At 33.5% G+C, this 14,261-nt stretch overlaps 12 non-coding genes across 12 annotated transcripts; all 12 read left to right on the top strand.

The window, feature by feature from the left end:
- The first annotated feature begins 183 nt into the window (after nt 1-183).
- TRNAL-AAG (transfer RNA leucine (anticodon AAG)) lies at nt 184-265 on the top strand. Its single transcript has one exon. It is a non-coding gene; the product is annotated as a tRNA-Leu (tRNA).
- A 1,697-nt stretch (nt 266-1,962) lies between these two features.
- TRNAL-AAG (transfer RNA leucine (anticodon AAG)) lies at nt 1,963-2,044 on the top strand. The gene has a single exon. It is a non-coding gene; the product is annotated as a tRNA-Leu (tRNA).
- Nucleotides 2,045-2,306: 262 nt separating this feature from the next.
- Nucleotides 2,307-2,388, top strand: TRNAL-UAG (transfer RNA leucine (anticodon UAG)). The gene has a single exon. It is a non-coding gene; the product is annotated as a tRNA-Leu (tRNA).
- Nucleotides 2,389-4,430: 2,042 nt separating this feature from the next.
- TRNAL-UAG (transfer RNA leucine (anticodon UAG)) lies at nt 4,431-4,512 on the top strand. Its single transcript has one exon. It is a non-coding gene; the product is annotated as a tRNA-Leu (tRNA).
- Nucleotides 4,513-6,209: 1,697 nt separating this feature from the next.
- On the top strand, nt 6,210-6,291 carry TRNAL-AAG (transfer RNA leucine (anticodon AAG)). Its single transcript has one exon. It is a non-coding gene; the product is annotated as a tRNA-Leu (tRNA).
- Nucleotides 6,292-6,536: 245 nt separating this feature from the next.
- TRNAL-UAG (transfer RNA leucine (anticodon UAG)) lies at nt 6,537-6,618 on the top strand. The gene has a single exon. It is a non-coding gene; the product is annotated as a tRNA-Leu (tRNA).
- Nucleotides 6,619-8,320: 1,702 nt separating this feature from the next.
- On the top strand, nt 8,321-8,402 carry TRNAL-AAG (transfer RNA leucine (anticodon AAG)). Its single transcript has one exon. It is a non-coding gene; the product is annotated as a tRNA-Leu (tRNA).
- Nucleotides 8,403-8,664: 262 nt separating this feature from the next.
- On the top strand, nt 8,665-8,746 carry TRNAL-UAG (transfer RNA leucine (anticodon UAG)). The gene has a single exon. It is a non-coding gene; the product is annotated as a tRNA-Leu (tRNA).
- A 1,702-nt stretch (nt 8,747-10,448) lies between these two features.
- TRNAL-AAG (transfer RNA leucine (anticodon AAG)) lies at nt 10,449-10,530 on the top strand. The gene has a single exon. It is a non-coding gene; the product is annotated as a tRNA-Leu (tRNA).
- Nucleotides 10,531-10,775: 245 nt separating this feature from the next.
- TRNAL-UAG (transfer RNA leucine (anticodon UAG)) lies at nt 10,776-10,857 on the top strand. Its single transcript has one exon. It is a non-coding gene; the product is annotated as a tRNA-Leu (tRNA).
- A 1,698-nt stretch (nt 10,858-12,555) lies between these two features.
- TRNAL-AAG (transfer RNA leucine (anticodon AAG)) lies at nt 12,556-12,637 on the top strand. Its single transcript has one exon. It is a non-coding gene; the product is annotated as a tRNA-Leu (tRNA).
- A 262-nt stretch (nt 12,638-12,899) lies between these two features.
- On the top strand, nt 12,900-12,981 carry TRNAL-UAG (transfer RNA leucine (anticodon UAG)). The gene has a single exon. It is a non-coding gene; the product is annotated as a tRNA-Leu (tRNA).
- Nucleotides 12,982-14,261: the final 1,280 nt, after the last annotated feature.

A 14,261-nucleotide genomic window follows, 5' to 3' on the forward strand; every position in this document is an offset into this window, starting at 1 on the left:
TCCTTACTCATTAATATTGTCTACTAATTTTGTACCTTTTTTATGCTTCCTTAACTTTGTGTATTATAAATACTTGTAACATGACACTTCTTTTCAAGTATTGATTTAAAACAACACATTTTTTTCCTGTAATCTCAACTGTATGATCCAGAACTGTGAGCTTTCAGTCAGACAGGTACATGTGGTAGCATGGCCGAGCGGTCTAAGGCGCTGGATTAAGGCTCCAGTCTCTCTGGAGGCGTGGGTTCAAATCCCACTGCTGCTATAATGCTTTTACTATGAAAACATCAGTCAGTGATGACAAAATGTTTTTCTCCACTAATAAGAAAAACAATAATAATAAAGACTTTTCTCCTCAATAGCTGATTGATATGATCCAGATGCATGAGCTAAAAATCAGCAGTATTAAGGCACTGGATTAAGGTTCCAGTTTCTTTGGAGGCTTTGGATCAAAACTTACTGCCGCCATAATTATTTTTCCTAAGAAAAAATAAGTCATTGATGTCAAAGTGTTTTTCTTTACTAAACAGCAAATCAATAATAAAAAATCCTTTCTCATTAATATTTTATGTCAATTTATGTACTTTTTTAACCTTCCAAAACATTTTGTACATAACTTAAACACTTTTGGTATGACACTTATTTTTAAGTATTTATTTAAAACAAAAAAAATGTTTGTACTGTAATCTGAGCTATATGGCCCAGATCTGTGAGCTAAGAGTGTTCATTTGGTACCATGGCCGAGCAGTCTAAGGCCACTAAGCTGCTAAAATAAAATATTGGTAGGTTAAAAAGTTCATCATCTGCCCTAGATTTTAAAACAGTTTATCATAATTTCAAGAGTCTTCTCAAAATGCAAAAATATTATGTAAAATTATAAACTGTGAGCTATAGAGTCAAGGTAGAAATGTGGCTGAGCGGGCTAAGATGCTGCATTAAGGCTCCAGTCTGTTTGGAGGCATGGGTTCAAATTCCACTGCTGTCATAATTATTTTCAAGATAAAACGACTGTCATTGATGTCAAAGTGTTTTTCTCCACTAAACAGCAAGTCAATAATAAAAAATCCTTTCTAATTAATATTGTCTGCTAATTTTGTACCTTTTTAAAATTTTTGTATTTTAAACACTTTTAACATGACACTTCTTTTCAAGTATTGATTTATAACTACACAATTTTTTCTTGTAATCTTAACTATATGATCCAGAACTCTGAGCTTTGAGTCAAAAGTATCAATGGGGTAGCAAGGGCGAGCGGTCTAAGGCACTGGATTTAGGTTCCAGTCTTTCTGGAGGCGTGGGTCCGAATCCCACTGCTTCCATAATGATTTTACTATGAAAATGTCAGTCAGTGATGGCAATGTGTTTTTCTCCAATAATAAGAAAATCAATAATAATAAAGTCCTATTTCCACAACATCTGATCAATATGATCCAGATGCATTAGCTAAAAATCAGCAGTGTCTAAGGTGCTAGATTAAGGTTCCAGATTCTTTGGAGACATTGGTTCAAAACCTACTGCCGCCATAATTATTTTCCCTGAGAAAAAATAAGTAATTGATGTCAAAGTGTTTTTTCTCTACTAAACAGCAAATCAATAATAAAAATATCCTTTCTCATTGATATTTTATGTCAATTTATGTACTTTTTGAACCTTCCAAAACATTTTGTACATAATTTAAACACTTTTTGCATTACACTTCTTTTTAAATATTGATTTAAAAAAATGTTTTTACTGTAACCTGAGCTATATGACCCAGATCTGTGAGCTAAGAGTGTCCATGTGGTACCATGGCCGAGCGGTCTAAGGCCACTAAGTTGCTAAAATAAAATATTGGAAGGTTGAAAAGTTCATCATCTGTCCTAGATTTTAAAACAGTTTATCACAATTTCAATAGTCTTCTCAAACTTTAAAAATAATATGTAAAATAATAAACTATGACCTTTGGAGCCAAAATAGATATGTAGTAGCATGGCTGAGCGGTCTAAGGCGCTGGATTAAGGCTCCAGTTTCTTTGGAGGCGTGGGTTCAAATCCCACTGCTGCTATAATTGTTTTCAAGAGAAAATGACATTCATTGATGTCAAACTGTTTTACTCTACTAAACAGCAAATCAATAATAAAAAATCCTTACTCATTAATATTGTCTACTAATTTTGTACCTTTTTTATGCTTCCTTAACTTTGTGTATTATAAATACTTGTAACATGACACTTCTTTTCAAGTATTGATTTAAAACAACACATTTTTTTCCTGTAATCTCAACTGTATGATCCAGAACTGTGAGCTTTCAGTCAGACAGGTACATGTGGTAGCATGGCCGAGTGGTCTAAGGCGCTGGATTTAGGCTCCAGTCTCTCTGGAGGCGTGGGTTCAAATCCCACTGCTGCCATAATGCTTTTACTATGAAAACATCAGTCAGTGATGACAAAATGTTTTTCTCCACTAATAAGAAAAACAATAATAATAAAGACTTTTCTCCTCAATAGCTGATTGATATGATCCAGATGCATGAGCTAAAAGTCAGCAGTGTCTAAAGCGCTGGATTAAGGTTCCAGTTTCTTTGGAGGCTTTGGATCAAAACTTACTGCCGCCATAATTATTTTTCCTAAGAAAAAATAAGTCATTGATGTCAAAGTGTTTTTCTTTACTAAACAGCAAATCAATAATAAAAAATCCTTTCTCATTAATATTTTATGTCAACTTATGTACTTTTTTAACCTTCCAAAACATTTTGTACATAACTTAAACACTTTTGGTATGACACTTATTTTTAAGTATTTATTTAAAACAAAAAAAATGTTTGTACTGTAATCTGAGCTATATGGCCCAGATCTGTGAGCTAAGAGTGTTCATTTGGTACCATGGCCGAGTGGTCTAAGGCCACTAAGCTGCTAAAATAAAATATTGGTAGGTTAAAAAGTTCATCATCTGCCCTAGATTTTAAAACAGTTTATCATAATTTCAAGAGTCTTCTCAAAATGCAAAAATATTATGTAAAATTATAAACTATGAGCTATAGAGTCAAGGTAGAAATGTGGCTGAGCGGGCTAAGATGCTGCATTAAGGCTCCAGTCTGTTTGGAGGCATGGGTTCAAATTCCACTGCTGTCATAATTATTTTCAAGATAAAACGACTGTCATTGATGTCAAAGTGTTTTTCTCCACTAAACAGCAAGTCAATAATAAAAAATCCTTTCTAATTAATATTGTCTGCTAATTTTGTACCTTTTTAAAATTTTTGTATTTTAAACACTTTTAACATGACACTTCTTTTCAAGTATTGATTTATAATTACACAATTTTTTCTTGTAATCTTAACTATATGATCCAGAAGTCTGAGCTTTGAGTCAAAAGTATCCATGGGGTAGCAAGGGCGAGCGGTCTCAGGCATTGGATTTAGGTTCCAGTCTCTCTGGAGGCGTGGGTCTGAATCCCACAGCTTCCATAATGATTTTACTATGAAAATGTCAGTCAGTTATGGCAATGTGTTTTTCTCCACTAATAAGAAAATCAATAATAATAAAGTCCTTTTTCCTCAACATCTGATCAATATGATCCAGATGCATTAGCTAAAAATCAGCAGTGTCTAAGGTGCTGGATTAAGGTTCCAGATTCTTTGGAGGAATTGGTTCAAAACCTACTGCCGCCATAATTATTTTCCCTGAGAAAAAATAAGTAATTGATGTCAAAGTGTTTTTTCTCTACTAAACAGCAAATCAATAATAAAAATATCCTTTCTCATTGATATTTTATGTCAATTTATGTACTTTTTGAACCTTCCAAAACGTTTTGTACATAATTTAAACACTTTTTGCATTACACTTCTTTTTAAATATTGATTTAAAAAAATGTTTTTACTGTAACCTGAGCTATATGACCCAGATCTGTGAGCTAAGAGTGTCCATGTGGTACCATGGCCGAGCGGTCTAAGGCCACTAAGTTGCTAAAGTAAAATATTGGAAGGTTGAAAAGTTCATCATCTGTCCTAGATTTTAAAACAGTTTATCACAATTTCGAGAGTCTTCTCAAACTTTAAAAATAATATGTAAAATAATAAACTATGACCTTTGGAGCTAAAATAGATATGTGGTAGCATGGCCAAGCAGTCTAAGGCGCTGGATTAAGGCTCCAATCTCTTTGAAGGCGTGGGTTCAAATCCCACTGCTGCCATAATTATATTCAAGAGAAAATGACATTCATTGATGTCAAACTGTTTTACTCTACTAAACAGCAAATCAATAATAAAAAATCCTTACTCATTAATATTGACTACTAATTTTGTACCTTTTTTATGCTTCCTTAACTTTTTGTATTTTAAATACTTGTAACATGACACTTCTTTTCAAGTATTGATTTAAAACAACACATTTTTTTCCTGTAATCTCAACTGTATGATCCTGAACTGTGAGCTTTCAGTCAGACAGATCCATGGGGTAGCATGGCCGAGCGGTCTAAGGCGCTGGATTTAGGCTCCAGTCTCTCTGGGGGTGTGGGTTCAAATCCCACTGCTGCCATAATGATTTTACTATGAAAACATCAGTCAGTGATGACAAAATGTTTTTCTCCACTAATAAGAAAAACAATAATAATAAAGACTTTTCTTCTCAATAGCTGATTGATATGATCCAGATGCATGAGCTAAAAATCAGCAGTGTCTAAAGCGCTGGATTAAGGTTCCAGTTTCTTTGGAGGCTTTGGATCAAAACTTACTGCCGCCATAATTATTTTTCCTAAGAAAAAATAAGTCAGTGATGTCAAAGTGTTTTTCTTTACTAAACAGCAAATCAATAATAAAAAAATCCATTCTCATTAATATTTTATGTCAATTTATGTACTTTTTTAACCTTCCAAAACATTTTGTACATAACTTAAACACTTTTGGTATGACACTTATTTTTAAGTATTTATTTAAAACAAAAAAAATGTTTGTACTGTAATCTGAGCTATATGGCCCAGATCTGTGAGCTAAGAGTGTTCATTTGGTACCATGGCCGAGCAGTCTAAGGCCACTAAGCTGCTAAAATAAAATATTGGTAGGTTAAAAAGTTCATCATCTGCCCTAGATTTTAAAACAGTTTATCATAATTTCAAGTCTTCTCAAAATGCAAAAATATTATGGAAAATTATAAACTATGAGCTATGGAGTCAAGGTAGAAATGTGGCTGAGCGGGCTAAGATGCTGCATTAAGGCTCCAGTCTGTTTGGAGGCATGGGTTCAAATTCCACTGCTGTCATAATTATTTTCAAGATAAAACGACTGTCATTGATGTCAAAGTGTTTTTCTCCACTAAACAGCAAGTCAATAATAAAAAATCCTTTCTAATTAATATTGTCTGCTAATTTTGTACCTTTTTAAAATTTTTGTATTTTAAACACTTTTAACATGACACTTCTTTTCAAGTATTGATTTATAACTACACAATTTTTTCTTGTAATCTTAACTATATGATCCAGAACTCTGAGCTTTGAGTCAAAAGTATCCATGGGGTAGCAAGGGCGAGCGGTCTAAGGCACTGGATTTAGGTTCCAGTTTCTCTGGAGGCGTGGGTCCGAATCCCACTGCTTCCATAATGATTTTACTATGAAAATGTCAGTCAGTGATGGCAATGTGTTTTTCTCCACTAATAAGAAAATCAATAATAATAAAATCCTATTTCCTCAACATCTGATCAATATGATCCAGATGCATTAGCTAAAAATCAGCAGTGTCTAAGGTGCTGGATTAAGGTTCCAGATTCTTTGGAGACATTGGTTCAAAACCTACTGCCGCCATAATTATTTTCCCTGAGAAAAAATAAGTAATTGATGTCAAAGTGTTTTTTCTCTACTAAATAGCAAATCAATAATAAAAATATCCTTTCTCATTGATATTTTATGTCAATTTATGTACTTTTTTAACCTTCCAAAACATTTTGTACATAATTTAAACACTTTTTGCATTACACTTCTTTTTAAATATTGATTTAAAAAAATGTTTTTACTGTAACCTGAGCTATATGACCCAGATCTGTGAGCTAAGAGTGTCCATGTGGTACCATGGCCGAGCGGTCTAAGGCCAATAAGTTGCTAAAGTAAAATATTGGAAGGTTGAAAAGTTCATCATCTGTCCTAGATTTTAAAACAGTTTATCACAATTTCGAGAGTCTTCTCAAACTTTAAAAATAATATGTAAAATAATAAACTATGACCTTTGGAGCCAAAATAGTTATGTAGTAGCATGGCCGAGCGGTCTAAGGGGCTGGATTAAGACTCCAGTCTCTTTGGAGGCGTGGGTTCAAATCCCACTGCTGCCATAATTATTTTCAAGAGAAAATGACATTCATTGATGCTGTTTTACTCTACTAAACAGCAAATCAATAATAAAAAATCCTTACTCATTAATATTGACTACCTTTTTATGCTTCCTTAACTTTTTGTATTTTAAATACTTGTAACATGACACTTCTTTTCAAGTATTGATTTAAAACAACACATTTTTTTCCTGTAATCTCAACTGTATGATCCAGAACTGTGAGCTTTCAGTCAGACAGGTCCATGTGGTAGCATGGCCGAGCGGTCTAAGGCGCTGGATTTAGGCTCCAGTCTCTCTGGAGGCGTGGGTTCAAATCCCACTGCTGCCATAATGATTTTACTATGAAAACATCAGTCAGTGATGACAAAATGTTTTTCTCCACTAATAAGAAAAACAATAATAATAATAAAGACTTTTCTTCTCAATAGCTGATTGATATGATCCAGATGCATGAGCTAAAAATCAGCAGTGTCTAAAGCGCTGGATTAAGGTTCCAGTTTCTTTGGAGGCTTTGGATCAAAACTTACTGCCGCCATAATTATTTTTCCTAAGAAAAAATAAGTCATTGATGTCAAAGTGTTTTTCTTTACTAAACAGCAAATCAATAATAAAAAAATCCTTTCTTATTAATATTTTATGTCAATTTATGTACTTTTTTAACCTTCCAAAACATTTTGTACATAACTTAAACACTTTTGGTATGACACTTATTTTTAAGTATTTATTTAAAACAAAAAAAATGTTTGTACTGTAATCTGAGCTATATGGCCCAGATCTGTGAGCTAAGAGTGTTCATTTGGTACCATGGCCGAGCGGTCTAAGGCCACTAAGCTGCTAAAATAAAATATTGGTAGGTTAAAAAGTTCATCATCTGCCCTAGATTTTAAAACAGTTTATCATAATTTCAAGAGTCTTCTCAAAATGCAAAAATATTATGTAAAATTATAAACTATGAGCTATGGAGTCAAGGTAGAAATGTGGCTGAGCGGGCTAAGATGCTGCATTAAGGCTCCAGTCTGTTTGGAGGCATGGGTTCAAATTCCACTGCTGTCATAATTATTTTCAAGATAAAACGACTGTCATTGATGTCAAAGTGTTTTTCTCCACTAAACAGCAAGTCAATAATAAAAAATCCTTTCTAATTAATATTGTCTGCTAATTTTGTACCTTTTTAAATTTTTTGTATTTTAAACACTTTTAACATGACACTTCTTTTCAAGTATTGATTTATAACTACACAATTTTTTCTTGTAATCTTAACTATATGATCCAGAACTCTGAGCTTTGAGTCAAAAGTATCCATGGGGTAGCAAGGGCGAGCGGTCTAAGGCACTGGATTTAGGTTCCAGTTTCTCTGGAGGCGTGGGTCCGAATCCCGCTGCTTCCATAATGATTTTACTATGAAAATGTCAGTCAGTGATGGCAATGTGTTTTTCTCCACTAATAAGAAAATCAATAATAATAAAGTCCTATTTCCTCAACATCTGATCAATATGATCCAGATGCATTAGCTAAAAATCAGCAGTGTCTAAGGTGCTGGATTAAGGTTCCAGATTCTTTGGAGACATTGGTTCAAAACCTACTGCCGCCATAATTATTTTCCCTGAGAAAAAATAAGTAATTGATGTCAAAGTGTTTTTTCTCTACTAAACAGCAAATCAATAATAAAAATATCCTTTCTCATTGATATTTTATGTCAATTTATGTACTTTTTTAACCTTCCAAAACATTTTGTACATAATTTAAACACTTTTTGCATTACACTTCTTTTTAAATATTGATTTAAAAAAATGTTTTTACTGTAACCTGAGCTATATGACCCAGATCTGTGAGCTAAGAGTGTCCATGTGGTACCATGGCCGAGCGGTCTAAGGCCACTAAGTTGCTAAAGTAAAATATTGGAAGGTTGAAAAGTTCATCATCTGTCCTAGATTTTAAAACAGTTTATCACAATTTCGAGAGTCTTCTCAAACTTTAAAAATAATATGTAAAATAATAAACTATGACCTTTGGAGCCAAAATAGATATGTGGTAGCATGGCCGAGCGGTCTAAGGCGCTGGATTAAGACTCCAGTCTCTTTGGAGGCGTGGGTTCAAATCCCACTGCTGCCATAATTATATTCAAAAGAAAATGACATTCATTGATGTCAAACTGTTTTACTCTACTAAACAGCAAATCAATAATAAAAAATCCTTACTCATTAATATTGACTACTAATTTTGTACCTTTTTTATGCTTCCTTAACTTTTTGTATTTTAAATACTTGTAACATGACACTTCTTTTCAAGTATTGATTTAAAACAACACATTTTTTTCCTGTAATCTCAACTGTATGATCCAGAACTGTGAGCTTTCAGTCAGACAGGTCCATGTGGTAGCATGGCCGAGCGGTCTAAGGCGCTGGATTTAGGCTCCAGTCTCTCTGGAGGCGTGGGTTCAAATCCCACTGCTGCTATAATGATTTTACTATGAAAACATCAGTCAGTGATGACAAAATGTTTTTCTCCACTAATAAGAAAAACAATAATAATAATAAAGACTTTTCTTCTCAATAGCTGATTGATATGATCCAGATGCATGAGCTAAAAATCAGCAGTGTCTAAAGCGCTGGATTAAGGTTCCAGTTTCTTTGGAGGCTTTGGATCAAAACTTACTGCCGCCATAATTATTTTTCCTAAGAAAAAATAAGTCATTGATGTCAAAGTGTTTTTCTTTACTAAACAGCAAATCAATAATAAAAAAATCCTTTCTCATTAATATTTTATGTCAATTTATGTACTTTTTTAACCTTCCAAAACATTTTGTACATAACTTAAACACTTTTGGTATGACACTTATTTTTAAGTATTTATTTAAAACAAAAAAAATGTTTGTACTGTAATCTGAGCTATATGGCCCAGATCTGTGAGCTAAGAGTGTTCATTTGGTACCATGGCCGAGCGGTCTAAGGCCACTAAGCTGCTAAAATAAAATATTGGTAGGATAAAAAGTTCATCATCTGCCCTAGATTTTAAAACAGTTTATCATAATTTCAAGAGTCTTCTCAAAATGCAAAAATATTAAGGAAAATTATAAACTATGAGTTATGGAGTCAAGGTAGAAATGTGGCTGAGCGGGCTAAGATGCTGCATTAAGGCTCCAGTCTGTTTGGAGGCATGGGTTCAAATTCCACTGCTGTCATAATTATTTTCAAGATAAAACGACTGTCATTGATGTCAAAGTGTTTTTCTCCACTAAACAGCAAGTCAATAATAAAAAATCCTTTCTAATTAATATTGTCTGCTAATTTTGTACCTTTTTAAAATTTTTGTATTTTAAACACTTTTAACATGACACTTCTTTTCAAGTATTGATTTATAACTACACAATTTTTTCTTGTAATCTTAACTATATGATCCAGAACTCTGAGCTTTGAGTCAAAAGTATCCATGGGGTAGCAAGGGCGAGCGGTCTAAAGCACTGGATTTAGGTTCCAGTCTCTCTGGAGGTGTGGGTCCGAATCCCACTGCTTCCATAATGATTTTACTATGAAAATGTCAGTCAGTGATGGCAATGTGTTTTTCTCCACTAATAAGAAAATCAATAATAATAAAGTCCTATTTCCTCAACATCTGATCAATATGATCCAGATGCATTAGCTAAAAATCAGCAGTGTCTAAGGTGCTGGATTAAGGTTCCAGATTCTTTGGAGACATTGGTTCAAAACCTACTGCTGCCATAATTATTTTCCCTGAGAAAAAATAAGTAATTGATGTCAAAGTGTTTTTTCTCTACTAAACAGCAAATCAATAATAAAAATATCCTTTCTCATTGATATTTTATGTAAATTTATGTACTTTTTGAACCTTCCAAAACATTTTGTACATAATTTAAACACTTTTTGCATTACACTTCTTTTTAAATATTGATTTAAAAAAATGTTTTTACTGTAACCTGAGCTATATGACCCAGATCTGTGAGCTAAGAGTGTCCATGTGGTACCATGGCCGAGCGGTCTAAGGCCCCTAAGTTGCTAAAGTAAAATATTGGAAGGTTGAAAAGTTCATCATCTGTCCTAGATTTTAAAACAGTTTATCACAATTTCGAGAGTCTTCTCAAACTTTAAAAATAATATGTAAAATAATAAACTATGACCTTTGGAGCCAAAATAGTTATGTAGTAGCATGGCCGAGCGGTCTAAGGGGCTGGATTAAGACTCCAGTCTCTTTGGAGGCGTGGGTTCAAATCCCACTGCTGCCATAATTATTTTCAAGAGAAAATGACATTCTTTGATGCTGTTTTACTCTACTAAACAGCAAATCAATAATAAAAAATCCTTACTCATTAATATTGACTACCTTTTTATGCTTCCTTAACTTTTTGTATTTTAAATACTTGTAACATGACACTTCTTTTCAAGTATTGATTTAAAACAACAATTTTTTTTCCTGTAATCTCAAGTGTATGATCCAGAACTGTGAGCTTTCAGTCCTACAGGTCCATGTGGTAGCATGGCCGAGCGGTCTAAGGCGCTGGATTTAGGCTCCAGTCTCTCTGGAGGCGTGGGTTCAAATCCCACTGCTGCCATAATGATGTTACTATGAAAACATCAGTCAGTGATGACAAAATGTTTTTCTCCACTAATAAGAAAAACAATAATAATAAAGACTTTTCTCCTCAATAGCTGATTGATATGATCCAGATGCATGAGCTAAAAATCAGCAGTGTCTAAAGCGCTGGATTAAGGTTCCAGTTTCTTTGGAGGCTTTGGATCAAAACTTACTGCCGCCATAATTATTTTTCCTAAGAAAAAATAAGTCATTGATGTCAAAGTGTTTTTCTTTACTAAACAGCAAATCAATAATAAAAAATCCTCTCTCATTAATATTTTATGTCAATTTATGTACTTTTTTAACCTTCCAAAACATTTTGTACATAACTTAAACACTTTTGGTATGACACTTATTTTTAAGTATTTATTTAAAACAAAAAAAATGTTTGTACTGTAATCTGAGCTATATGGCCCAGATCTGTGAGCTAAGAGTGTTCATTTGGTACCATGGCCGAGCGGTCTAAGGCCACTAAGCTGCTAAAATAAAATATTGGTAGGTTAAAAAGTTCATCATCTGCCCTAGATTTTAAAACAGTTTATCATAATTTCAAGAGTCTTCTCAAAATGCAAAAATATTATGTAAAATTATAAACTATGAGCTATGGAGTCAAGGTAGAAATGTGGCTGAGCGGGCTAAGATGCTGCATTAAGGCTCCAGTCTGTTTGGAGGCATGGGTTCAAATTCCACTGCTGTCATAATTATTTTCAAGATAAAACGACTGTCATTGATGTCAAAGTGTTTTTCTCCACTAAACAGAAAGTCAATAATAAAAAATCCTTTCTAATTAATAGTGTCTGCTAATTTTGTACCTTTTTAAATTTTTTGTATTTTAAACACTTTTAACATGACACTTCTTTTCAAGTATTGATTTATAACTACACAATTTTTTCTTGTAATCTTAACTATATGATCCAGAACTCTGAGCTTTGAGTCAAAAGTATCCATGGGGTAGCAAGGGTGAGCGGTCTAAGGCACTGGATTTAGGTTCCAGTTTCTCTGGAGGCGTGGGTCCGAATCCCGCTGCTTCCATAATGATTTTACTATGAAAATGTCAGTCAGTGATGGCAATGTGTTTTTCTCCACTAATAAGAAAATCAATAATAATAAAGTCCTATTTCCTCAACATCTGATCAATATGATCCAGATGCATTAGCTAAAAATCAGCAGTGTCTAAGGTGCTGGATTAAGGTTCCAGATTCTTTGGAGACATTGGTTCAAAACCTACTGCCGCCATAATTATTTTCCCTGAGAAAAAATAAGTAATTGATGTCAAAGTGTTTTTTCTCTACTAAACAGCAAATCAATAATAAAAATATCCTTTCTCATTGATATTTTATGTCAATTTATGTACTTTTTTAACCTTCCAAAACATTTTGTACATAATTTAAACACTTTTTGCATTACACTTCTTTTTAAATATTGATTTAAAAAAATGTTTTTACTGTAACCTGAGCTATATGACCCAGATCTGTGAGCTAAGAGTGTCCATGTGGTACCATGGCCGAGCGGTCTAAGGCCACTAAGTTGCTAAAGTAAAATATTGGAAGGTTGAAAAGTTCATCATCTGTCCTAGATTTTAAAACAGTTTATCACAATTTCGAGAGTCTTCTCAAACTTTAAAAATAATATGTAAAATAATAAACTATGACCTTTGGAGCCAAAATAGATATGTGGTAGCATGGCCGAGCGGTCTAAGGCGCTGGATTAAGACTCCAGTCTCTTTGGAGGCGTGGGTTCAAATCCCACTGCTGCCATAATTATATTCAAAAGAAAATGACATTCATTGATGTCAAACTGTTTTACTCTACTAAACAGCAAATCAATAATAAAAAATCCTTACTCATTAATATTGACTACTAATTTTGTACCTTTTTTATGCTTCCTTAACTTTTTGTATTTTAAATACTTGTAACATGACACTTCTTTTCAAGTATTGATTTAAAACAACACATTTTTTTCCTGTAATCTCAACTGTATGATCCAGAACTGTGAGCTTTCAGTCAGACAGGTCCATGTGGTAGCATGGCCGAGCGGTCTAAGGCGCTGGATTTAGGCTCCAGTCTCTCTGGAGGCGTGGGTTCAAATCCCACTGCTGCTATAATGATTTTACTATGAAAACATCAGTCAGTGATGACAAAATGTTTTTCTCCACTAATAAGAAAAACAATAATAATAATAAAGACTTTTCTTCTCAATAGCTGATTGATATGATCCAGATGCATGAGCTAAAAATCAGCAGTGTCTAAAGCGCTGGATTAAGGTTCCAGTTTCTTTGGAGGCTTTGGATCAAAACTTACTGCCGCCATAATTATTTTTCCTAAGAAAAAATAAGTCATTGATGTCAAAGTGTTTTTCTTTACTAAACAGCAAATCAATAATAAAAAAATCCTTTCTCATTAATATTTTATGTCAATTTATGTACTTTTTTAACCTTCCAAAACATTTTGTACATAACTTAAACACTTTTGGTATGACACTTATTTTTAAGTATTTATTTAAAACAAAAAAAATGTTTGTACTGTAATCTGAGCTATATGGCCCAGATCTGTGAGCTAAGAGTGTTCATTTGGTACCATGGCCGAGCGGTCTAAGGCCACTAAGCTGCTAAAATAAAATATTGGTAGGTTAAAAAGTTCATCATCTGCCCTAGATTTTAAAACAGTTTATCATAATTTCAAGAGTCTTCTCAAAATGCAAAAATATTAAGGAAAATTATAAACTATGAGTTATGGAGTCAAGGTAGAAATGTGGCTGAGCGGGCTAAGATGCTGCATTAAGGCTCCAGTCTGTTTGGAGGCATGGGTTCAAATTCCACTGCTGTCATAATTATTTTCAAGATAAAACGACTGTCATTGATGTCAAAGTGTTTTTCTCCACTAAACAGCAAGTCAATAATAAAAAATCCTTTCTAATTAATATTGTCTGCTAATTTTGTACCTTTTTTAAATTTTTGTATTTTAAACACTTTTAACATGACACTTCTTTTCAAGTATTGATTTATAACTACACAATTTTTTCTTGTAATCTTAACTATATGATCCAGAACTCTGAGCTTTGAGTCAAAAGTATCCATGGGGTAGCAAGGGCGAGCGGTCTAAAGCACTGGATTTAGGTTCCAGTCTCTCTGGAGGTGTGGGTCCGAATCCCACTGCTTCCATAATGATTTTACTATGAAAATGTCAGTCAGTGATGGCAATGTGTTTTTCTCCACTAATAAGAAAATCAATAATAATAAAGTCCTATTTCCTCAACATCTGATCAATATGATCCAGATGCATTAGCTAAAAATCAGCAGTGTCTAAGGTGCTGGATTAAGGTTCCAGATTCTTTGGAGACATTGGTTCAAAACCTACTGCTGCCATAATTATTTTCCCTGAG

Source organism: Pseudophryne corroboree, chromosome 3, assembly GCF_028390025.1.
Source record: "Pseudophryne corroboree isolate aPseCor3 chromosome 3, aPseCor3.hap2, whole genome shotgun sequence".
Lineage (NCBI taxonomy): Eukaryota > Metazoa > Chordata > Amphibia > Anura > Myobatrachidae > Pseudophryne > Pseudophryne corroboree.